The sequence below is a fragment of the Cyrtonyx montezumae genome, unplaced genomic scaffold (genome assembly GCF_038088225.1).
Source record: "Cyrtonyx montezumae isolate F1298 unplaced genomic scaffold, pur_monq_1.0 scaffold_9, whole genome shotgun sequence".
Classification (NCBI taxonomy): Eukaryota; Metazoa; Chordata; class Aves; order Galliformes; family Odontophoridae; genus Cyrtonyx; species Cyrtonyx montezumae.
In genome coordinates, this window is record NW_027072100.1 from 12848294 (window position 1) to 12875145 (window position 26852).

The 26852-nt window shown below is 44.9% G+C and overlaps 1 protein-coding gene across 1 annotated transcript in view; it reads right to left on the reverse strand.

The window, feature by feature from the left end:
* The window catches only part of TSHZ2 (teashirt zinc finger homeobox 2), a 201995-nt gene that overhangs the window by 1511 nt on the left and 173632 nt on the right, over positions 1-26852 (reverse strand). The gene's annotated exons all lie outside the window — the stretch shown is intronic.

The window sequence follows — 26852 nt, forward strand, 5'->3', positions numbered from 1 at the left end:
ACGGAGGGGGGCATTACTTAATCCAAGATGTGGGTTTAAAAGTTCAGCCCGAAGCTGAGTTCTGTTTTGCTCATAACCTGGAAGAAAAATACTGAGAAAAGCAGTGGGAAAAAAAAAAAAAGGAAAAATAGGGTGAGAAATGAGGCAAGTAATAAGTGGAGTGAAAGTCAATCTGGAGAGAGAGCACAAGAAGGGGGAAAAAAAAGACCAGCAACAGGCAAAGAGAAATATGTCACTGAAAAATATATCTGTTCGAGGGCGTGCACACTTCAGCAGACACAACTCAAATCCTGAGGTGCATTCCAGGTACTCCAGCTAAACCAACTGGAAATTCAGTAGCAGCTTTATTATTATTAAGTAAAACAAAATCAGCTTTACAAAGAATTCCGCACAAAAAAAAGTCCATTGGGTCCATGCTAATGAGTTCACGATTTGGTTTGTCTCACAGTATCCTCACCCCTTCAGTTCTCACAGAGATGCTGCTTTGTGCTGGCAACCCGGATCTGCAGTGGAGAAACTGGAAAGGAAAGAAGAGGTTTTTGCAGCTAAACACAGAGATTTGGGGCACCTGAGAATTCAAGGAAGTCCATTCGAAGCTGTGGTGAATACCTTAGATCACTGTTCCTTCTTAAAAGATATTAAAAGTGATCCACCTTGCCACTTTAAAACGCTGTCGTTAGGTTTCAGAGGTAATGACACAGTGCCCACCTCCTGCCTGGGGCAGGTCCTGTACAGCAACACGAGGGCTGCACTCAACCAGAGCTGTGGTATGGGAATGGCACAGGCACATGGGTGGGCTGGGCAGAGCCACTCGAGGCTGCTGTAGGATTAAAATCAATCTGGAGTGGGCACTGATTTCACTGGGATAAGCGTTCCACCCTTCGGTCCTTTGCCTAACCGAAGTCTCCATCCTTGCTTTTGTTTTTTCTTTTTGCACTGATGTCACTGCAGGCTGGGATGGGACTTTGGGAAATTAATTAGTGTGAGCCCTGATCGATAAGGGTCACAGTTTGTGTATTTCATTATCAAGTCTCTCAGAGATTCAGGGAGTATGCGGAGAGTTTGTCACCCGCAGTCTGGGGCACGGCGGGCTGCTCTCAAACAGCACACGATGCTCAAAGCCTGTTGCTTCCTGGGCACTTCCTCTACCACGGTTCAACACTGTAAGAAAAACTCTCTCATTGAAATCACATTGTGAAAATGTGATTGAGGGCGTTCACAATGGAATTCTTGTGCAGCAGAGGTGAAATATCAGATGCAGATATTGGAGCTCAGCTTTTATTTAACATTAATTATCAAGCCATATATAAAAATATCTTATTTTTTTATTTCCAGATCTTTGCTAATATCATTTCATCATCCTCTATTAGAGGGATATACGCAATGACAACGTGTGTCTATATAAGCTGTGATCCACCCACTGAAGTCCATGGGAGCCTATGGCTCAAAGCCTTTCCCTGCTGCAGCGGTACCGACAGCAATGAACTGCAGGACTCCTAGAAGGCCAAAGAGAAAGACACAGACAGTCCCTCTGTGGTTACCAACATGTTATCTCTAGATGTCATTTCTGACCTACTTTTGCTAGATTTTTACAGCAGCAGAAAATCTATTCCTTAAAGAATCATCCTCACATTCACAATAATGAGAAAGGGGAAAAAAGTGAATCCGGGTATATTTGATTTCATTTAGGACCTCTCCCACCATGAATTACAGTATTACAGTCTCTAAATGCTTTCTCGTTACCCGTAATTATAACTAAAATTATATCAATCTAAACAGCAACTACTCAAATGATTCATCCTGATTGTAAAGAGCATGCTCTCTAAGTTGTGCCTGCCCATCCATTTTTAAAGCCTTGCAGCAGGAACAGCTTTCCAGAAGGTCATTTAACAGCACATTAAAGAAATAAATAGAACATATTCATTTCAGCAAACACATTCTATTAGGAAAGGAAAGCATTTTGGGAGAGGTGAGGATAACCCTAATCCCTTTGGGTCTTTGTTCTTGCAGAGGGTGCAGCACCCGCTCGGTGCCAGCACGGAGCTGTGCCCCTGTGCTTGCAGGAGGACCCTGAGCACTCCACCCCTGCACACACTGCATTCTGTGCATTCAGCCCATGCCATCAGCTCTATGGTGTGGAGAAAGGTCTCCTTCACTGATTCTGGCCCCGTGAGATAAGCTAACGAGAACGCGGGGCTAGATAATGGGAAAGCAACGTGGGCTGCAGCTCAGATGTTCCTGGGGTGTGTCTGCAGAGAACAGGACAGCAGGTGGTGGGGTTTAGAGGTTGCCTGGGATGGTGGAAACTGCATCTAGCAAAAACCCGAGGCCACCGAGTTGTAAGAAAACTCTTTGCTGAAGGCACTTTGCTAAGAGGTGAAGGCCAGGAAGAGACCTCTGGAGTTCAGCAGCTCTGAGATCGTCAGAGCTCCTATCTGCAGCTGTTGTGGAACAGCTCCCTGCAGGATGCCAGGGGAGAGGTGTGAAGGAAGCCCTCCTGACATCTGTGCAGGTAGCAATGAATGCCTTCAGTTCCCTCAGATGCGACCCAGGTTGAGGAAAACTGTTAAGCACGTGGCAACGTGCAGTGTGCACAGTGCACTGAGAGCAGTGATGGGGACGCACCCGGCAAAGCACTGCATCAGCCTCAGAAACACCAGCACTTGGGGCTGTGTGTGCATGTGAACCAGTGATGCCACCTGGGACCGAAGAGAGAGGTGAGAATTCCTCTCCATATGCATTATATCCTATGTAGTGATATAAAGGGATATACTTTGAGATGGGAGAGTATGTACACATCCCCAGACAAGGAGGAGCAAGGCCAGAGACACTGAGCACACAGCAGTGCCTGGGGTTTGCAGACAGCCCTGAGCAAATACAGCCAGATCCTCTAAATCCACCTGAGCAGCACTGGGAGCACTGACATCTGTCAGCCCGAGCCCCCCCGGGTGGGCAGGCTGATCCTCTGCAAAGCGCTGGGACAGGACCTGGGAGTTGCAATGAGAAGCATCCCCCCAAACCTCCCATGTTCTCACAGATGTACAGAGACCCCTGGGCTTGGGGAATCACAGAATTGTAGGGGTTAGAAGGGACCTCAAGGGATCAAGAGTGGGATTTCTGCTATTTGTGCTGAGAAAGAGCAAGGATGAGCCCTGAGCTCACCGCGGTCCTGGAGATGACATGAGATACACATGTGTTCAGCAGCAAAGAGGAGCACACAGGACACCGGGTGGGCACAGAGCAGCACCCTGACGTGGAACCAATGCCTGTGCACACAGACCAACCCCATACAGGGGCACTGGGAAGGACCACGGCCTTGGGAAAGGAAAACATAGAGGGAACGTTTCTGTTTTTGTTTTCTGCTTTCCTATAAATAAAATACAGTCATCAAATCACAGCGTATTTGAGAGCACATGTTATTGACAGCCTATTCTTGGAGGGGGGAAAATGTGGATTTTTTGGCAAAGTTTCTCTATTTGCTAAAGATTAAATTGTTCATTGTACAGGGCACCATCTGCCCTTGGAGAGAGATTTAGTTGATGGCAGCTGCAACCAAAGTGTGGAAGATAGAGCTGAAATTCTGGTTTCTTTTCAACTAGCAACTGTCATTACAGGTCACATGCAAACTGTGTCATTTTCTGTGACAAGCAGGTTCTGCCGACTAGGGTGCTCGCTACATTTCAAAATGCCACCTGTATGGATCCCAGAAGAGAAATAGCTTTTGTAATGCACCTTGAGAAAGGCGAATTTACAGCGGATGAGACAAAGCACCGGCACCGGGATGCAGCCACGCGGCTCAGGGCTGTGCCGGGGGCAGGGAGGCTGCCCCACTGCTGTTTCTAAATCCAGTTCAAGAGTAAAGGGTACAGGGCAGCCGGGAGATGCCGAGATCCCATCTTTGATCTCAGAGCTGTTTCAGTATTTCCCCAAGCTTGTCACGGGCTGAATCAAACTGCTCTGGGAAGGACCTGGTACCCCACCCCGACCCCCCCTAACACCACACCCCTTCTGCAGCAGAGCTGTGTTCCCTTTCTGCCCTGAGCAGAATGGGAGGGGAGAAGTCAGGAGCGCACTGGTGCATTTTATTAGGACGAAGAAACAAAGCAAAACAAAAAAGAAAACTCAAACCTCTTTCCTTTCATCCTTGCCTAGCTATGAAAGTGCCTTCACATTTCCAGGCTTGCTGACAATATCTCAGAATGGTACATCACACACAGCCTCCTCTGGAACAGCAGACATTGTCAGTGCTGCGAGACAACTGCTCTCTGGAACGCACTTCACAAAGATTCTCTATAAAGCACTTCTGTAGAAAAAAAAGATTTTTGAAATTTCTGAGTCTCAGCCTTTCAGACAAGGATGAGTTCTGGTTAATTCTCTTCTGATGACTTCCACATTTTCTGCAAGAAAAACAACAGCTACTATTGCCTTAAGACAGACTGAACCAGTCGAAACACGCCGAGCTAGATAGAAGAAAAAGATTTCACGCGAAAGAATTTGCAGGACATCAATTCGTTCTCATGTTTATTCTGTTCAAGTTTAACTTTTGCTCTTCTAGAACATTTTGTCACGGTAGAACGGGATCGTGTTTTGAAGCAGAAACTGATACCGCTGGTGAATCTGGTCTGATGACATCTACATTTTTGGATAGAGGGACTGTTGTTCATGGGAAGATGGCTCGCCTTCCCAGCAAAGCAGTGAGCTGTGGGTGCCCCTGCCCTCTGCAGGGCTGGCTCCTCGAGGCCACACTCCGTATGCTGCAGGAGCAGCGTGGGCTCCCGTGCAGGAGCTCCCCTGACAGCAGAGCTTTGGCTGAGCTCGAGCGCTTTCAGGATGAAGCAAGCACGGAGAAAAGTGCTTAAAATCAGAGACTCTGCCTGTTTGGGTGATGTTTTGAGAGAGAGCTTGAATTGTAGGAGAGGGCAGCTCATGTGGATCAGCGCACAGTATGCTGGCTTCCTCTTTCTGTGCAAGGAGACACAACACCAATTCCCACCTGAAACCCCAAAGCAGTGCTTGCTGCACCACATGTGAATCCACCACGGAGCCAGAGCTGCACGTGCTCTCTGTCACTGATTTGCCTCCTATCACACACCAGTTACTTGAATTAGGATCATGGGGAGATGGGAATCATTAGAGAGTCACAGGAACTCTGAAGCATAAAGAAAACTTCTCTGTCTCCTCGCGTTGGCTATTTCCCCTTCATGCTCTGACAGCACTGATGAGGCAATGGATGCTCTAATCCGAAGCAATGGCTTTTGGGGGCAGCATCATCAGGGATACGAACGTGGTGAGCAGCACCAGCCGTGGATGTCCTGGCTGGAGCAGCGTGCTTAGCAGTGCTGGTGGGTGCTGGCACAGCCTGCATCAGGAGCACACTCCTGGTTGTGCTGCTTTGCTATCAGAGAGCCCCGACGAGCCAGGTAAATTAGACTTGGAGAGAGGGACGCTGCATCTTTGAGTAATGAGGCTGGGAAACAGGGAACACATTTTCCACTAGCTCATGTCTCACTGTATGGCATTCCGATTTCATGACACTTCATAATAAATCATTGCTTATCACTCACATGGGAACATAACATGGTTCAAGTTAAGATTCGTTAGTGATTGTAAAGAAGAAACATGAATTGCTCTATATCAGGGCTTTCTGATCATCTTTCTGTCCACTGCAGGCATCTTTTTTTATCATAATATTTACAGTAACTGTTGTTTAAAACATAAATAAAAAGGAAAAGAAAGGGCAAAAAATGTGAATAATGAAAATAAATTTGTCTTATTTATGTGTTTATGTAAGCATTTGGCAATTACTTTGCACAGCAGCTTGTATTCAGTGTCACAGGCTGCTGCACCAACATAAGTTTCCAAAGCCAGGATTTTAAATATATATATGTATGTGCGCATATAAAAAACTCGGAATGCCAATGTATTCATGTTCTGGAGGAGAAGTTTTCCAGCAGGCACAGCAGACCCAGCAGCCAATTAGCTTTACCACAGCTACCATGGGTCCTGCAGGGCTGCTCCCCAGGGCTGGCAGCGCAGGGCTGGGAACGCGGTGACACTGGAGTGGAGATGAGGGGGGGGACTTGGGGTGAATCCCTGGCTGAACAACTTCCAAAACTACAAACAGCTTCCAAGATGGTTCCCAGAGTGGAGCAGATTAGGACTTTCAGAAGTTCTTCCCAGAAACAGCCCCGCCAGCAGCTACTTTGCACCCCACATTTCTGAAAGGAAACAGAGCTGGCTTAGAAAAATTGCTCAAGTGAGCTCTTGGTGATTTCAGACAAATTCTTGCATATATTCTGGGGGGTTCATTCCAGTTGAATGAATTTATATTTTATCAACATAACGAAGACACTAATATTTACCAACACTAGAATCAGTAGCCATGAAGTCTGTGGGACGGGATGATGATGGAAGGAAGAACGTAGTTAACATTTGGCAGGACTGGCGGCTTGCAAGCACTCGTGACTTCACCAGCCATTGCCTTCCATCTCCATCCTGCTCTCCTAAACTCTACTTTGCCTCTTGTGAACATGGTCTGTGTCCCTGGAAGACTTCCCCTTGTGCTCAGATTTTCCCCAAGCCATGCACTATAAACGCATTATGCATAGAAGTGTGAGATCCCACACATGCCAAGGGTTTTGAAGAACAAAAGTCTTTTCTAGTAGAGCACAACATCAGATGCATTTATTGCCTGTTACTTTTGCCTGTGACCAACAAATATACAAGAATCAAACCTCCCAAGTCTCAACCAAGGAAAAAAGGATGCATTTTTTTTCTAATGTATATGATAGAGTCTTAATCTGATCTTACTGGAAGTGGTGTAGTGAATGGGATTAGCTGCCATTTATTTTGGCTTGTACTAAGTTGGAATTTTTACCCCAGAAGCTTCCTGCAGTTTTTTTTTAAGTGGAGCTGCCTTTGTCAGCATTCTTAATATCTCCCCATGGAAATGGTATTACAGAGCAGCACATTTGCCCTACAATCTCATGTTTTATCCTTGAGAAATCAGAATTTAAGTTAGATTTTTTTGTTGTTGTTGCTCCCCTTTCCACAGGAAAACGGTCGGATAACAGGCTCAAGTGGAGCCCAGAACAAGACAGGGCATCTTCAAAAGGTTAATTCCACTGCAAACCATGCCTGGGTTAAAAACAGATACTGAAACGGGGGAATAAATATTTGACAATGCTGTTAAGGCAACTTTGCTAACGATTTTTGAACAACCTCCAACTGAGGTCTAAATGTCTGCAATATCCATAAACAACTCTATACTATCCAATTAGGGAGACAAAGACATAGAGTCCTGTCAGGAAGATTTGCATGGCTAAGTGTCTGAGATCACAGAGACGATGAGGGATCGTTCGGAGTGACGGGGGATGCACAGAACGGATGACTATCATTACGATATTACAGAGGCTCACACCTTCCCAATTACTGGCAGGATTCATTAATTACTGCTGCATTTCCCTAATAGAATCCTCTCTCTTTGGCTTATCGCTACCTTCCCTCTGTCTACGTAAACCCACAACTCAGCAGTCGATCACCTATGAAAAATTAGACGGCGTAGCTCCTTGTGGCCTATTTCAAATGAAAAGGCTACTGAAGAAGAAATGAAGAACACAAAAACAGGGCTGCAGAGCAGCTACGCCGGAGCCACAGAAGCAGCATCCGATGGGTTGGGAATGCTCTTTTTATCGAACTGTTTGAGAAAGAAAATCAGTGGCAGCTGCAGAGAGAAGCATCATGGTGGGTTCAAAAGCACCGTGAAAGCATTTTACATAGACACACATAGACACACACTATAGGCAGATTGCAGAGTGACAATTACTGCAGGCCTGCTAGGCTGAAGTTTCACAACTAAGATTGGTGAATATTACACGGGCTCGATGCTGTTGCAATTGACTCAGCCCCATTAAAGATAATGGTGTGAGCATTTCCATGCTGTCATCATGTTACTATCAACAGCATTATCGGTATCAACTGCTTTTACAATTATGCACAATGGCTCTCCCTGCACAAAGACTTAGCAACCACCAAACTGGCTTTCTTTTTAAATACACTGAAAAGAGCGTAGATTTCAATCCTTCATCTGTTCACTGATGAAACAACATTTCCAAATCATCACTGATAGCATTTTTTTCTTCCCATTCTAAGGACGGCCAACTGTTCTCAGCGATTTCTATTACATTTCCTACCTATTATTTCATGTAATGGCATTCCTTAAATTTTAAATTAGCTTTGAAGAATAAAAATAATTGAATTCCTGCTGTTTTGTGTACATAGAGGGTGACAGGAGCTAATGTGATAATTTAAACTGTAAATGAGTCTTCACTTTGTGTTCATTAATTACAGCTAATTACTGAATTACAAACCTTCTTGGTTAGGCACTGTTATGTATTCATGTAGCATGTTGGATTTCCAGCTGGTAGAAAACCGTTTTATAGACTTACAATCTGACACACCAAGCTACTACTGAAACAATTCAGTCTGAAAAATAAAGGCAGGGAGGGGGCACGGATCTGCTCTCGCTCTTTGAATTGGGTGAGTGATGGGAAACAGTGTGCAAACCTGAACCTCAGGTGAGCAAGCACCTCGTGTGTGTAATTATAAAACACACACAGTACCTGGTACGGAGAAAGACAACGATTCTGAGCTGCTGCTTTGGGTGGAGAGCACAACTCTGCTCTGCTCACTCCTGCTTTACACCAGCGCCGGTTCCTTGTTTTACTCAGAATCAGAATCACTCTCTTTATGGAGAAATATCTGTGAGGCAGAAACGAGCTCCTTGCAAATGGGGCCAGCGCTCCCAGCACCATTCCTTCAGCTAGGCTCAAGAACAGCAGGGCTGTAATACAGAACTGAACATCCAACGGATTTGCTCTGCATTCGGCATGTGAGTGCTTATTGTTCCCTTCTGAAGGGTCGTGTGCAACGCTATAGGGCTGTCTTGAGCATTTACTCAACATTTTCTGCATTGAATTGTTCTGTCCAAACCTCTCCTCTGGATACCTTTGTCTGCTGATGTTTCGTATTGAAGCTGAACGCACTAGTTGAAGTCTCTCTCTCTGCAAAGTGAGCATGAGGAGCCCCACAGTGACAACAGCAGCCACGTTTGCATTTTACACGCTACAAGGCTCAGTGCCCAGAGAGAGAACGGTGGCAGGTGGCAAAGCAGAAACCAAAAAATTTACCTACCTTCCTGACAAATACATAGACAAATACACAGAGGGTACAGAGGTTTCTCTTTTATTAGCACTTGCCTTCTCCACTGGTTTCGTATGCTCTGTTCTAGCACAAGACACAAGCACCCTCTGTGCTCAGCACAGCCCACATGCAGCCCTGCTGCCAGCCAGCCATCCCCACACCCACATGGGGACTTTCGTGGCAAAGCCCCCACCAGCCAGAGATGAGCAAAGCATTGCTGCTTGCTCAGAGCAGCAGAGATAGCAAGAAACTATTGAATCAACTAATTCAATTAAAACTGTTCAATTAAATTATTGTCTGACCCACATGGTCTTTCAAACCTGGGATTGAGAAGACCCAGATGACAGGTCCTGTCCCACGGGGCTGATGTCAAGTTGGAAAGCAGATCCTTCTCGGAAGAGCTCCGTGTTTTCTATGGCCTGAGCTGCAATAGTTTAACTGAGTAACGAATAAATAGCAAGAAAGGAAGAGCTGGATTCTCAGCTGATGCAAAACTCTGTAGCATCATTAATTTCAGGAGAGTTATGTCGATTCACAGCAGCAGAGGATATGGCTCAATAGGTTTGTAATAATAAAGACTTTGATGAGGGGCCCCTGAAAGCAGTAACACTAATGTGTGACTGCTCACATAAACACCAGCTCAATGACAAGGCTTTTCTGCCTAAGAACCAGTCTGTGTCTTCAGGTTTCATGATAAGTACGAGTCTTTTGTCCTCAAATAATCGTTTTCATCTGTAGAATAGCAAAGTGACTTGTTCTAACACCAACAGAAATTTAGTAGTAGTCTTAGCAATGGGATTCATGTCATGTCCTATTCCCTCGTCACCTTCTCCTGCTGTGTCTTCTCTTCTGGGGTACAAGAAGACATGGGGAAGCCAGGGGAGAGAAGCCGTGCAGGCAGGAGTTCCTTTTCTTCCTGTGGATAGTAGCTCTCCGCTACCTCATAATGATAATGACTTTCATTAATCTTCCGTAGGTCTTCCATCAAAGGGCTTTTTTCACTCCACACACACAGAGGCCACTTAAATGCTACTATATATTAAGTAAAAATGAGAATTCTTGATATCGCATTTAAAAAATGATATAAGAAGTAACACCACGCAGTGCAGTACCAACAGGGGCTCAACACGACTGAAGAGGTAAGTCATCGACACGACTGCTCAGTAAGTCATCAGCCACCATTCCTAGGCAGTCTCTCACCCAACTTGTTTTCATGTCTCACTCCTTTTTAATCTGACAGTTTCCAGCATGCAAATTTGCACTAAAAGCAAGCATTTCAAATGTGCCAGAGAGAAGCAGGGGCCTCACACCTATTGGGAGATTAACGCGCCTAATGCCCTTTGGCTATTCCATTTTTATTTTTAAACATAAAAGCTGATTACTCCATTAGTTGAACAACTTGGGAGAAATGACAAGGAACTAACAAGAGAGTAACACTGTATTTTCTATTTATTTTCTTCCATTGCAGCCGTGCTAATTAGAAGGAGTAGATCTCGATACAGAGCTTTGGGGAATGCTGATGAGAAGCACACAAAAGGCTGAAGTGCCTCTTCCGTACAGCTTCGGATGAAGCAAAACACAGCACCCTCTCAATTGTCATTACCCTAATCTCCCACACTATCTCAGCACTTGGAACATTACAGCACTTGCGTGGCAGAGGCTGGGTAGCCCAGCCTTTTGAAGCCTAAACCCTCACTTTGGGGTGACTCATTTCATATTAACTCGCAGCTTATCATTACAAAAAAATGATGTTTTCAAACAGAAATATCAAACCTACTTGGTAGTGGGAGGCGGGAGGGGGGTGGGAATGTGTCTCACAAGGGGACAGGAGCTGTGTGCTGCACGGGGCGGGGAACGGACTGCACTTGTGAGAGCCATTTCTCATCATCCGTCATGGAAAATTCTGCCTCCTTGTAGCCTGCTCCATCTCAGCTCTTCAGCTGGGCTAGCTCCACACCTGGGGAAAAAGGGAGAGGGGGAGACGGCCCTGGCTTCCTCAGTGCCACCGACTGCTTTTCCTTCAAAGATTTTCTCCCGCTCTTGGACTCGGGAAGAGGTCGTGGGGATGAGGGATCTGAGGGTGGAGTGGCACCTCTTTCCCATTCACCAAGGTTTGATTCTCTTTATGAGCATGATCCGCCAATCCGTAATCAAGGGTTAATTTCACAGCTCACTGCTTCATCTAGCATAATATCCATTCAGACTAATTAAATCTGTCTAATAATGTGAGTGTCTTTGTCTTTGTTCTTTCCATTCTTTGTTTTACACCCTTCACATCTCATCTCCAGAACTACACGCCATCACACTCTGCTTGACAAGCAGAATCCATCCCTAAAATTAAAACATTCCTGACCTATCTGCGATGACAAGGCAAGCAAGCTTCACAGCGCTGCGGCCCATGAAGGGAGCTGACACATTTGTTTTTAATTTCAAAAGAGTAGAAAGTGAAGATCTGACCCTGTCAATCAGGCCCTGTGACAAGTTTAATCATTGCTGCCCCACAAAAATCACGGCTAAATAGGAATGCAAATAATGTATCACAGGGCTCTTATAAATGCTAATCAAGGAGAAGTAATCAACTGACAATTTCACTGATCTCCTTTCTGAAGAAGTCAGTCAACGCACTGTCTCTGGACCACAAAGAGAAGAAAAGACAAAAGGCATAGATGCCGTTTCCCAAAAAAACCTATCCTTTTTCAGGGCTTTCTTTTTCTTTTTTTTACAGAGAAAAACAGAGAATTCACTCTTTTTGATCCTCTACCGAACTTTAAAGCAAAGCTGTTTCTCAGGAACTTGAACAGTTATATGTCAAGTGTACTTTATTAACAGTACCCTCCCAACTCAGAGACAGCACTTGGAAACTTCTGCTAAAATAAAAATCTTCATTTGTCTTTGTCATTCATCCATCTTCAAAATTCTTTCCCATCTTAACAGCTTCTGTCCTCTATGGGCAATATATTTAGTGATAGATGAAGTTTTACAAGTGGAAAGCTAATAGTTGAGCTCACATTTTTTTTTTTCTTCTAGCTGCTCCTCTCCCTGCTAAAAGACAGAAAAAAAAAATCCTACTTGGAATTTGTTTCAGCATAAAGGCTCTCTTCAATACCAGGATTTTCTAACTGACTATCCCTTTATGACCTTTTAATGTGGTAAAGAGCAGGCACTGCAGGCTCGATGCCAGCCTCCCGCACATGAATTCAGCATGGCAAGAAGTCAGGGCTGAACCCACGAATGGAATGGAGGAGGACCCAGGACACACAGATGCACAAGATTTGCAATGCTATTTACTGGTACAGTTTTACTGTGGTTTGCTATGGTGGTTCACTGTGGTAGGTCCCGATGGAGCCCAGCAAGCGTTAGAGTCACTGTATTGGCACAAAACAAAAGGATATGGTTTGGCCAATGAAACTCAGTGCAGGGAGATTGAAGTAGTATGAAGACTGCTGCAAGAGGTAAAGTTCAAAGAATCTAGTCGTTTGAAGACAGTTATTTATTCATTTATTTATTTTTTATTAAACTACTTCCCTACGCAGAGCCAATAGATAAAACAACTTGAGAGGAGCTCCAGCGAAGAGACAGCTACCAGCAAGGCACTGTAAATAGGACTCTTCCACAACAAAACCTGCAGCTTTACAGCCCACGACAGTCAGCCACAGCAGGAATACAGCAGCGAGAGCAGCTCTGTCAAAACAGAGGTTCTGTCTGCAGGGCTGAGCTGCGGGGCCCAGGTCTGGCAGTGCCCTTCCCCATTTGGGCTGGTAGCTTTGCTGTGCTGTGCATGAGGAGCACTGCAATACCTGACCAGAGATATCACCAAACCCACACCATAAGGGCCACTAAATCACCCTGATTCACAACGGAACAAAGAAAGGTGGGGACAGCCTTTGGTCACTGCCAAGTCTGCAACTGCAAGAAGCTTTGGGGCAGGCACAGCAGCTTCAGTGCCACTTCTGTGAGCACTGTGATCCGGGCTCTGTCACGCTGAGCTCGCTGCTAGACGGCGATGCTCCCCGCCGCTAACTCTCCGTTAAGGATGTATGTGGAAGGTGGGAGTAGAAAACAGAAAAAGAAATTGAAAAGCACTTTGCAGTTGTCATGTCACTTAGCAACAACCTCTTCTACTTCACATCAACACCGGTGCAGTAGAGAGACCGCACAAGGCACCCGTACAGAAATGTGGGGTAAGCAGCGAGTGTAGGAGGGCAGCAAGGAGCTCCAAAGCAAGCGAGCCACAGAGAGCTCTTATCGAGTGTTTGAGGGGTGTTTTACTTAGCACTCCTTGGGCTAGGCTTTCTCCTGAAAAGCTGACGGGATCTAGTGATGCCTAGTGTCTAGATGTAGTGGAAATGCTAAAAAACAGTGATGGACCACAGGTGGGAAGGCAGGGCCAGCCCAGGGGGCTCAGCTGCATGCAATGTACCTGAGTGACCAGAAAGGCTGGAGCCAGGACCCACCCCTTCCCAGCCCTCATTTAAGGGTTGGCAGTGGAGGGGAGGGTATCTTGCTAGGGATCCCTGCATGCCTGAGGCCTTCTGAAGGTAAGCAAATTTTCTTATTTGTTCCTGTGTCTACTGTATTTGGGCTTGTCCTTGTTTGTTACAGCTGCAGACTTTGCCCCCCTGCTATTGCTTCTATGCATTCCATCACACTGTAACATTATACTAGGCATCACTGATCTTCTGAGTGTTATTGTGGAGTAAATCATAAAACAATCCTAGGGCTAGAAACCAAAATTCAGCTAGTTGCTTCCCAAGCAACCTCTGTGTGTTCTGTTACTCCTCTCCTCTTCTCTATGGGCTCAGTCTTAAATAAGGTCCAGACTGGCAAGATCTCACACTGTAATAGTTCCTCCAGGATGTCACTGGGTGGTTAATTCTGACTTATTACCAGACATCCCCGTCAGGTGCAGAGCTTTTCTGGGCCCTGACAATTGGCAGAGTGGATGCTCTTCCTATGAGGCCAAGCAGCTGAAACTGAAAAAAAAATCTAACATGAAGAGAGAAACCCATGGAGGCCACCATGCAAGTTCTAAAGATGATGCCAGGCTCCTCTCTACTTAATAATATCACTGCTCATCATTTGTTTGGCTTCAAAGAGTTAGGATTTAACTATTAGCTGTTCCCATCCTACTAAATGCCAGCTGCCTGGCTGGAGGGCTGATTCATGAGAAAAATATCAGTGAACTCATTGTGTGATCTGGGAATTTGCAGAGCTACTGTTCTTTTACTCAGGGAAATAACATTGCAGGAGCAGATTTGAATATTTGCTAGTTCTAGGGTTGTTCTCTGCAAACTCCACGAAATATTACATAAATAGTGTATCATGTGCCAAATTAATGACATGCATTATCTAGCAGCCATGCAGTGATGCTTATTGTACAATCCTAAATCATCCTAATGGAAAGAAAAAAATCAGAATCCATCACTTTGTGGCTGATTTCCTCTCCTTGCAATTGCAGCAACAACCACACAAAAGACTTTTGCATACAGTATTGCTTAAAGTGCGTTATGGGAAGCTGGGCACTGCCAAGTGACCAAGCACATCATGGCACCAGGAGCTCCTGAGTGCTGTTGCTGCTGTGTGTCCATATAGTGTTGCATGGTTGAAAGCAAGCACAATGCTATTCCCATATTCTGTTCTTTGGGGTTGGAGAGTGACTGCTTGATTTTTTTTTTTCAGCAGTCTGTTGCACACACGTTCCAATACTACCTTAATTTTAGCCAAGCATTCAGCACTGTGAGTACACGAGAGTGTAATTGGTGCTAAACACAGTTTCAGGCTAAACTGCTGATAGAGTCTGCTTTTGTCCTGCCCCAGCAACACACGCACACACAGACACTTGAACTCTGAGGGAACCTTGCCAGATAGAGGCTTATATATTACAGCAGGGTTTCATTTCTGCATCTGCCAAGTAGCAAAGGAAAGTAATGTTGGTGACCAGGCCAGAGGCTGTGCCCTATGTGCAAAGCCCCTGGGAAGGAGGGACAGCAGCGTTGCATGCACCAACTCTGTGCCAGGGTGGTGAGAATCATTGAGCATCCTGAACTGCTAGGAATCCCTACAGACAGTTAAGTCCAACCCCTGTGCTCAGGCACAGTGCTACTACAGCATCAAAGATGAGCTCTGGGAGGGCTCACGCTGAAAGCTCTATTGGGTGTGAAGCCACTCTGGGAACCTGCACACCACGCATGCTTGCATTATATCACTTTATACCGCCACCAAAACCCAGCAAATGGCACTTTGCTTTGAAACATCCTCTTGCTGCAGTCAGTGCTCGTGTTAGGTAGGTTCAGGTCTGCCAGGTGCTGTGCAGTGCTCCCATGGGTCCCAGCAGCTGACCTGGGACATCTGGACTCCAGGAAATGATCACTAAGCTAGGGGTGCTGCTGCTTTCCTGTCTTCATTTGGCAGCTGGTGTGTGACCCCGCAGAGGTTATTTACTATGTTATCAGCTTTTGCCCATAGAAGTGACGGTGATTACAGAAACCTTCTTTGTTACTCCCAGCCCAAAGCAGAAACTTGTCTGAGAGGGGAAATAAGGACTGGCACAGCTCATTGCAGCACTAGTTGTTAAATGAAATACCTCATCTGGCTCGAAAAAGGGAATTCTGCAGTAGAAATCCAGATGAAGTTATCAGCACATTTCAAGCAAATGAATGCTATTATCCTACACAAAGAATACATTAATGTAGATGACCATTACATAACACACATTGACACAGTGTAATAATATGTTTATTCAATGTAGGCATGTTTTGACGTCGTACACGCTGTGTACAGATGCCTAGAGAATTGAGGATTTTTATATTTTTATGGACATATTTTAAGACTTAATTTTGAGAAAGAGGTGGCATTGGAGATAAGTCATTCAGCCCATAAGACTTTGGTTCAATTCTGACATCTTCAAGTAGAATTCAGAGGTGCTTTGCTCCTCTGTCTGGAATAATTGAGCTATCATATCTGTGTCTGTCAGATGTCAGTCATTCAACTTGTGCCTCAGCTGTGTGTGATGAATTACACAATGAGCTGAGACCATCATCTTGCAGTGTGTGTGTTCTGTATCTGAGCAGGCACGGTATCCTGCCGTGAGTTTGTACAGTTTCTAGTGTGGAAAAGTGCAAGTCTTGATTGTGGCCAATAAGTACAACTCTTCATTTTTGGAACTTAGGGATTTGAACTTCTTATTCCAAATCCAACGGAAGAAAAATAATATTAAAAAGTATTTAGGTCTCTCCTATACTGTCCTATGGGAAACTCATTTACTGTAAAAATCCATCATCAGAACAAAAACTTGACAGTGGCCGAGTGAGAGTAAAATAACAAATGTTACATAATAAAATGAGGAGAAAAAAAAAGGGAAGAGGAAAAAAAGCAAACATGGTGAAAAAAGACTTCTGAACTTGGAAAAACCAGCCTTGTTCATGCCTGCTTTCCTATGATACTGAGGTTTATGCAGACTGATCTTCCAAGGCTAGAGTCACTTCTCACGGAAACCTGCCCAGTGCCATTGGGTACCTGGTGCACTCTGAAGGTCGCTGTGATGAGCGATGTCAGGGGGCATTTCAGGGGGTGTGATCCTCCACGTGTAGCAGGTTTCTTTCTCTTAAAATCTCAGGTTAAGGAGCCGTCTAATCCCCATAGTTTTAAATCACAGATAGCCCAGAATACTAGCCTGCCCTAAACCCATGTTTCTTCATCAAAACAATGCACCAAAAGCAACCTTGTTCTCCTTTTTTCTTTTACTTTATGCTGATTAGAAAGTTCTGTAGTTGATTAAGTTCTGAAGAAATTGGGCTTGCGATGAATCATTAAACAAAGACATTTTTTGTACAGCAATAAAGCCTCAAATGATTAATTAAGGGCACAATGCCAAAACAAGTGTCTTTGTTTAAAACGCAGTGGACAAGACAGGCTTGGGAAAGTTGATGTCTTAAGTAGACGCCACAACATGTTTTTAATTATGTTCGGGAAGAAGAACAAGAATGGGAATTGCCAACTGTTTGGAAAGATAATTTTTTTTTTTAGAAGAAAGATTAGAATAAAAAAAGAAAAAACAAACAGAGCATTATTGATTTAACACAAATGCCATTTGTTGGGCCTTTTGTAATTTCCTTATTAGTGTCATCATTCTGGAGTTCATATGCTCCCTTCTGTTATAGCATTTGGCACACATTCAGCTCCCAGCAATATGATACAGTAAACATTCAGCGACTGCTCATATTAAAATGTTTTATTTGTTGTAACTGTACCAATGATCAGGCAGCACAAGTCCTAGATTATCCCAACTGCTCCACGAGCTAATTGGGTAGGAAGGAGCTGGTGACTCCTGCACACACACACACGCTGAGTGCAGAGCAGCACTTCTGGTTGGGAACAAAGCAGGGTGTTCATGCAACATCAGCTCTACACTGCTCCTTGGCAAATGTATGCAGACGCTGGCTCGAATCAGAGCTTGCTCACTCTGACAGTTTTTGTTACATCACTCCACTTGGGGAGACCCCAAATATTTTTCCGGACTCTATTTGATAAGATCTCACTGTGCAGGTTTTACTCAGGAGGTTATTTCAAGTGTGTTCTGAATTCATCAAATGTACTGGTCTTCTGTTTTTTAGGTATGGAAAATGATTTTGGACTCTCTGCTCAAGTAAGAATTTTGGAGGATGGACAGACAGCACCACCCAAAAATCCAGTTTCTGCCAGGATGAAAATGAAGTGGCCACCACAGAGACAAGGAGCACGAAGGGATGACACAAGGATCCCTTGGAACCCTTACAGGTAACCCTGGGATTGCTCATGTCTCCTCTCTTTCTGTGTCCATTTGTTGCCAGAATATCCACAGACAAGGCAAGACTCCCTGTAGCCCAAAGCAAGCCATCCATAGAATGTCTTTTTTTTCCCACACTGAGCAATGTTAGATACACCAGGAGCCTCTGTTAACAGGGAGCTTCTTCTCTTCGTTTCTTAGGAGTCTTGTTCCAGCCCTGATCTTTGTGCAAACCTCCCAGTGCCCTCAGCAGGAGATGCTGTGGATCAAGGGTAGCGTGTGACCCTAATGCTGTAGTGCAAGTCCCCAGATCATAATTAAACTCATAATTTGGCTCTCTCCACAGAACAGGAGTAGATGGGCCTCTTCATCCCTCATTTGTCCCACTAGAAATGGCACATGTGTAAGCATGTAATCAGTCTGCAATTACATGGGCAACATGTTGGAATACAGACTGCTCCTCATCCTCTTTGTGAGCAGATTTAAATGTTAACATCTACTATTAACACCTATTAGCCTTAATGAGACAAACTCATGAAGGTCTTATATGGGAATAAGTAGGAGAGCAAACCTCTCACTTGTGTCCCTGGTCTTCAGATAGTATGAGGGCTGCCAGAATAAAAAATGAATTATTTCTACTGAACATCCCATTATTTCATACACCTGTAGGTGTATGATAAAGGGAAGGCTTTTCCTCCCCTTTTATCTCTTCCTCATCACCCTGAGGAAAAAAAAAAGTTTTCTTTTAAAATTAAAGCCAGAGGTGCTGCTGGTGAAGAAGCATGGGAGAGTCTGGGCAGTGACACTTCTGTCCCATGAGCTGTGGGGGAATGAAGTGGGATGAGGAGTGATGCAGCTCAGGACAGAAGCCAAATGCTGGCTCTGCTTCCAGGTCTCCCTGAGCCTGGGTCTGCCTCGGGTATCCATTCCATGCTCAGGGCATTGAGTAAACACCACAACTAATCAGATGCAGCAAGTTGTCAGGTCTATATGGATGCTATAAAACTTATAAGGATCCCCTCAGGCAATAATAATAGCTGTCTGTGTAAATTCTGTATGTAGCAAAGCAGAATAGATCCTAATGGGCTTCAGTAAAAGCAAAGAAAACACACATGACATTTATAGCAAAAAGAGCGTGTACAAGTAAGATGAAGTTTCATCTGTTGTCTAATATTTCTGTGCAGCTCAGTAGAAGCTGGGAACTGGGAGCTCAAACAGCTCTGGCAGTGCTGGGTCCTTCCAACAGAAGGATGAGAGCACCAGGACTGCGGGTGCAACAAGTAATGTGAAAAGAAAGTAGCAGTAGCAAGGGTTAGAAAGCTGCTGCTTTTGTTTGTTTCCCAAGAGCTTGTTACATGGGACTAAACTCATCTCAGCAGCAGAGTCCTTTGCCCTGCAACATGTGACATCAAATTTGACTCCTAACGCTTGTGCAAGGGATGAATGAATCCCAAAGTGCCCAGCAGGGTTTGGAATGGCAGCTGCTCCAAGTGGTGAGGAGGAGGATAGGGTTGGAGAAGTGAATCCTGGGGAGCACGAGGCTGAGCCCTGAGCCACGAGGACAGGCCCCTGCTGGGCCCTGAGCTCACACTTCGACAGCCAAATATCCTTCACAGTACATCCGCTCAAGGAGGCCTACACTGCCATCAAATGCTTCTTTTAAGATGACAAATACTGCACCTATTCACTCCACACAGGCCCCGTGTAGGGTCAAAGAGGGCTGAGCAATGTTTGACGACACAGGTCCACACTGCAGAATGTGACTGCCAGCAGGAAACTTTCACAGCAGCTATTCCTGTGGCTCTCAGCAAGTCCTTGCTGTTTCCCCCTGCTCCCTATGGCAGTTGCTCAGCTGTACTGCTTCGCTGTGCCCTTACGTGAACTGCAGCAAATGAACCATCGGCTCCGGTCCTCCTCCCCGTTTCATTGCAGAAAACTATTTGCCTTTTCAAATGGAAGCCTGAGAAATAAGTGTGCAGGTGGGTTAGAAGCCTAATGTCACCCGGAGATATTTACTGTGGATGCTTCCTTTGAAGGCAGAGACGTCCAATTGGAAGGCAAAACCGTACGAGGGACCCCGCAGCTCACAGAGAGGTGCTTTTCCCTCACGGGAACAAAATCATTAACTTTCAATAAGTCCTCCTTAATCTCCTGAGCTGGGCAAACAAACAAACAGATAGATAGAAATAAACCCAACGGAATGTTTTCCCTCTGCCTTTCAAAAGCACAAACAAAGCTGTGTGTGCCAGGTGAGGGCCTTCAGAGGCAGTGGATGTGCAGTGCTGCTGGTGGGGAATGGGGACAGAGCTGCAAAGCATTGGGGCACTCTGAGGAGCTCCAGAATGCACTGAGCAGCATCTGCCTTGCAGCCCTCTGGGCCTGGAGCTTCATATATTTGGCAATAAACTGCAGAACAATTTAAAGTGTATGGGTAGGAATAAATAAAGTCCATTAAAAAGAAAACACAAAATAAAATGGGGAGGGGGGAGGCCAACAACATTCCTAGCATTCCTAGTACATGTTGTGCAGTAGAGCATACATGTAAGATTAGGCAGCCTGTCCTATGTTTTTAATACACATGCAATTCATGGCAAAAGCTTTGGATTCTTTTGCGTGCACTCAAGGCCCAGCCAAGCTGCCCAGGAACTCCAGCTGCCAGTGCTGGAGAAGATGTAAATAAACAGGACTTAGGAACAGTTTTGCAGACACACATGAAGTCACGGGCAGCACTGAGTTCTCACCTAATGCTGTGTAGATGCAAATGGGCATTCATAATTTAAACGAGTCCTTTTTCTGCACCCCAGCAACACGAGCTGGATGCAAAAGGAAAACGGAAGACTTTCTCCGGATACGGAGAGGATCAAGCAGAATCTCATTAAGGACCACTTCAAAGATCAGTTCTTCATTTCCATACAAACAAGTTTAAATTATCTTGTGCGAATCTGCTGTTAGCTGTTGCACTGTTCCATTATGCATGATTCTTGACTGCTTGTATCATGAAAATCTGCACAGTGCTCCATTAGTGATTTTCAGTGTTATGCTAAAGCTTGCAAGTGGTCATGTTATTAGGTTAAAGCACTACATTTTGCATATTTATTCTGTCTTGCCACATTTATTACTTGTGATACTAGCCGGGCAGAATTCCACGTGCATTTGACCACCTACTTTTCATGACTTGCGTGTGATTGCAAGCACAAACGTAGCGGATAGCAGAACACAAGCAGACAGCCTCTCTGACTGCCTCTCTGCTCACACTTCCACTGGGGTTTTGGGCCACTTCAGAAGAAAAGCTGTACACAATTCCTGCAGAAAGATGCGTTGGGTCTAGCTATACAATTCATCCTTTTAAACAACTCGAACTGTGCAACAAATTTCATTGTGGCATAAATTACTACCTTTATTACAAAGGATTTCCTTGCACACTTTTAGGTAATTTAAAGAAGCCTTTCCCAGGATTTTCTTCTATGAAAATAAATAAAAGTAATAGCACCTGGTTAGTATGCCTTCATGTTTGCCTTACTTCTGGGATGCACTATACTATTAACTTTCATGGATATATTCTGTTCCCAAATTACTGAAATCATCTTGCTTTCTTTGGGGACATTTATAGTAGGAGAGAGACTTGTTACAAAAATCGGGAACACATTTGGTGTGTTACAAAGAGAAAAAGCCATTATATTTGTAAGAGAAAACAATAATTCCTCCTTCATACATTGGTTATTCTCTAAGTCTTGGGCTCACTGCTGGGATGCAGAGCTAGAACACGTAAAGCACAAATCAAAGCAGCGTAGAACCAGCCCTCCTTGGTGAGAAGTGAAAGTGTGCTTTTTTAATATTCTGAAAGACAGCAATAGTATTTCCTTCTGCTTTCCAAAGAAGAAAAATTTTTCCAGTAAACAAAAAAAAAGAAAAGGTAAATAATGGTCCCTGCCAGCAAACTCTTCTGGCTGGGAAACACAGCAACCTGGCACGAGGCTGCAAGGAGGCAGGAGGAAACCCTCGTGTTTTGCTGCAGCACTCACTGGTGCTGTAGGTGCCCCAAAGCATGGATGTGCTCAAGTGGTGATCAGATGCAGCTGTGGAAGGAAGGGCCACAAAACGCAGCCAGATGCCATGAAAATGCTGCAGGAAACCTGCACTGGATAATGATGTGCTGGGGTTGTTTGAAGTTCATCTGGACAAACAGCTCTCCTCCCGTCTCAGCTGGGTGGATGCAGATGATGCAGGACAGCACAGAAATAACAGGAATAATATGCAGTGTCTGAACAGACACTTCTGAAAGGCTTATTATGTTGAGATGTGTCTGAACCAAAATACTTTTTCCAAACAGTTTTGAAGATGTGGAGTGATTGACATTTGAAACCAAATCATGAGCCACGTTTTGAAAGAAATTATTTTTTTCTTCGTGAAGGGCCAAGCAAAATCCCTGAATATCAGCCTATCCATCCATCTATCGCCTCTGTATGGGGCTATTCAAATCCATATCCAAAATTTTAGGCTTCATCTGATCTCTGATAATAGATTGTCAGCTGTGATGCTTTATCCCCATAAATTGTAGGCTGACACACGTTCTTTCTCAGGTAGTTCATTCATCTTAAAGCATTTTGTGCTTCTAATTTGTCATTTTTCTCCCTGCATCCCCGCTGACCACAAATTACAGATGGTATCTCATCATGGGGCACCATAACAACAATAAAAGCCTCAACAAAATAGTCAGGATCTGATCCTGAGTGGAACTGAATGCCTTCAATTTTCCTGGGTGCATCTGGGAACAGAGAAGAGCCAACAGCACCCAGGCATCACCTCTGCTGCTGCCTGGAGATCCCTGCTGTGGGCCCAGGCTCTGTTTTACACACGTAAGGATCAATAAAAGCACAAGCTACTGCCCAGTGCCATCAGCTGTGCAGGGGCTGCACGAAGCACAGAGATGGCACCAATTCCAAAAGAACTTGCTATGAAAGTATGAAACTACAGGCAAGAAAGCAACACATATGGGTTCAAGGAAACAATGGAATAACGTACAGCACAGAAAAGGCTGAGGTCTCAGCAGAGCCCAGCTCGCCATTACCAGGCTGAAACAGCTATTTTCAGGTTGTTCCTTTTCAGTTTCTACTTGGCTGTAACTTTGAGGAAAAACGTTGGTCTTCTGCACCTTTCTGTGCTTTATTCTCCCCTTTCAGCCAGCTTTTCTGATAACTCCAGCCGAAGTTAACGACAGGGTTAACAAAAGCAAACCAAGTTTGAAGACATTGCCATTTTGCAAGGCTGACTGGGTGTGGATAACAAAATTAAGAATCAGCCTTATTGTGAATTGGCACGGAAAGAAAAGAGATTTGAACTGTTCACACGCCTTCCTACACTTTGCTCCAAAACATTACAGAATTCTGTTCCTGGAAAGATAAAAAATCACTGGCAGGTTTCAGTACCTGCATCTGCAGTTAGTGCACAATTACCATCCTCCTATGGGCAGATGCAATTAATTAGCTACATTTACAATTACTGCAGCTGCGTGTGTACAGACACAATAGGAGAGCAGCAGATTCTTCACGCACGCTGTCTTCCAGCTTCCACGTGTCTGCAGACACCTGTCCCTTCAGTCTCACCTTTTGTGTCATACTAATGTGCAGGAGCTGCAATATTAAAGCGAAAACCGCCTACATTACGTTTTTGAGGCATCGGGAGTCTTTTCTTTCATCTCCCACCAGATTTTTAACATTAAACAAGAGTACAAAGGCTACTGAAAGATCTTTTCCTGGCACGAAGGCTGCGGTGAGGACGGGGGCTGCCTGCGAGGCCACCGACGAGCCCCAGCCCCCCCAGAAGCCCACGCTCCAAAGGAGTTAAAGCCACCACCTCCCTACTCTATGCTGAAGAAAATAGATGTGATTTTCTTTACAAAGGAGCATTTCATTTAGGGAAAGAAAGAAAAAGGAAAGGCAGAGTTAACATAGCCATTATTCTCCATCTCAGGGAAAGCAAATCCTATTTTGCCTGTCATTACAGTAGGTAGAAAAATCCTTTCATCCAGTCATTAGTTGTAAACATTCCCGCGCCGCCTGGGACCAGGCCTCTGTTTCCCATCCCGTGCCGAAGCCATTTTCTAATACTAATGTTTTATACACACATCTCAGATACAATGCGAACTCCCCCAACCCCAAAGGCAACGGGGCATTCGTTTATACTAAATCAGAAGTGTCACCCTTGGCAACCTGCAGCACTGAAACATTTATTCGGCTTCACATTGCTGGCACTTAGAATTATTTCTTTCATGCCTGATAGCCGAATTACAATATGGCAGGTTTCCCCGGAGCCACTGGATCATTAGTGCCAGCTCACAACATACTTTCAACTGATATGGCATTTCATGTACAGCTGCCAATCAAGGGATGGGGAATGCAAATGAGGGTGGGCCCATTGGTGTTCAATTACTGTACAGTGAGCTCGTACGGCCCCGCTAATGACTGGCAGCCGTTCTGCTGAGTGGAGGAAGAGCAGAGAACAGAGGGAGGAATTCCCTCCGGGGAGCCGGGTGCGAGCGCAAGAAGTTTTTACATTTGATTTCCATATTTATTCATTTTTCCCCCCTCTGTGTGTTTCTAAACACGAGGCCGAAAAAATACTTAGCACAGCTTGTTTTACAAATACACAGCCTTGTCAGTTCAGTCGATTGCCAAGGCCACATCAGCAGAAGATTAGGCTTTTCTTTTTTTTCCCCCCGCGTTCCCTTCAAAATATATGCCTCTCCTCAGAGCGGCCCAAGATGCCTCAGCCTTGAGGGAGTTTTAAGCTGTATGGAATCAGTTATTATCGTTCATTTCTGTGATTTTTGCTGTTCTTTTCACACACAAGATATACAATGCCGCTCCTCCCACAGCACACATCCTCTACTGCTGACACGGACTCCGGCTCCATGCCCACGTCTGCAGGGGTCAGCCCACCAGGGGGATGAAAAACAATGGCAATGCTATGAAGAACAACAGCAGTCCTACGAAATCAGGACCGCTGAACGCATTAACACGTTTCTGTAGGCATTATGGCGGCCTGCGGACCAGCAGCGCTGGGTTCTGGGCATGCAAACTGAATCAAAGCCCTGACAAAGCTTAACAGAAGGGAAGCTTTTATCCCACCTCCGCTCCCTCGACATCCAAGTTCGAGGAACAGAAGATGACACTCAGCAGTTTCAAATGGGATTTGCTTTGCGTTTTAGCATTGGTCACACCAAAATCTGGAAGTGACACTGACGGTACACGGGAACAACAAAAAAACCTGTGCAGGCAGTGCCTGTGTGACACGTGCCAAATAAACATGCCCTGCCTTCCCAAGCTCAAGCAGCACCGCTTCACACACTGTACGTGGGCCGTTCTTAAGAGAAGCAGCTCTGGCTGATCCCTGTAGGACAGGGATTTGACACAGAATAAATCCAGCATCCTGGCTCAGCCCGGCCCACAGCTAGAGACACAAATGCTCTGCACAAATATCATGCAAAGACACGTGGAACACTGCAAGGCAGTTTTGTTAGTATGCCATGTAGTTCAGAAAACGTTAACTACAAATCCTAAAACTTTTTTTTTTTCCCTTGGTAAAAACACATAATTCAAAGGGAACTTTCACCAAGGAAGTAACTCTCAGGACTACAGGGGATTTCCAGTTAAAACAGAGGACCAAAGACAGAACAGGCCAAAAAAATAAAAAATAAAAAATATATATTCTTTTCCTGTGCGGGAAAGGAGAAGCATTTCTCTTTGATTCTGTTTGGATGATCACCACTAGGGGACTGGGCTGCTCTGATATTACAGGCAACACAGATGTACTCCTGAACTGCCAACAGCAAGGCTGGGACTGCACACGGAGGTGATCAAGCCATGGGACTGGGTACTTTGTTATGTTACATTACTGGAAATGAAGAACTCCTTATAAATGTCAACAACATCGAATCTATACCTGTTAAAATATAATTAAAAAATGAAGTAGTTCTTATGTCTGCATAGTAGCTGCTTTTTAATGTTAATCACTGAGTCACATTTAAAATCTCTTAAAAACAGGAAATGATGTGAATGACTAAATGTCTTTGTTGTTCTTTAGTTATTAAAGCACAGCAGAAGCCAATTAGACTTGTTTTTCTTAATGCTAGGTAATAAAGTGGAATGCTCCTATTTTCTGTAAGCAGACTGCCGTCCTCCACAGGATGGCATGGTGTAAAAATACCCCAGAAGGATAGGGAGCCTGATCCTGCATTAATGAAAGTTGTTTGCATGACTGCTACCAATGTACAGAGGCCAAATGACAAGTCTGAGGTGGAGGCTGGTAGGAAGCAGATTTCCTGCTTGCACGGAATGTCTGAGATATGCTCCTGCTTCGCTGGCACTCCTCCATTTAACTGTTTGCAGTGGAGAATAAAGCACTGCACTGGACCTATCCAGCCTATTATTTCTACCACCAGAACCTAACATTGTGCACTGAGAGCTGCTGCTCTCTCTAGAATGGGAGTGGGAGTATCTCTTCCCCCCCATACGGTGCATCTCAGGAGGACCTGGGAGTTGAATCTCAGGAAGAAAAAAACATTTCTGTTTGTCACTTGGCCCCGCGCTGATTTCCTTAGTTTCCATCTCCCGCTTTGGGGAGCAGCCAGCAGCAGGACTGGAATGACAGCTGCTGTGACCCTGCGTGTGCATTTCACAGCCCAGCACCACCGGTCTTTGTATAGGATCTGCACTGTCATAGAACAGACCAAGGATTCCTGCAGAACATCCCCTCCCACTTCCCTACAATGCCAGGGGCTGGGAGCACACCTCCAAAAACATTGTCTGGGTGCTGATCTGTGAAATCTGCCCTAAGTGTGTCCGGGGAGGGAGAGGAGAGCAGAGAGCAACATGATGAATCCATGAAA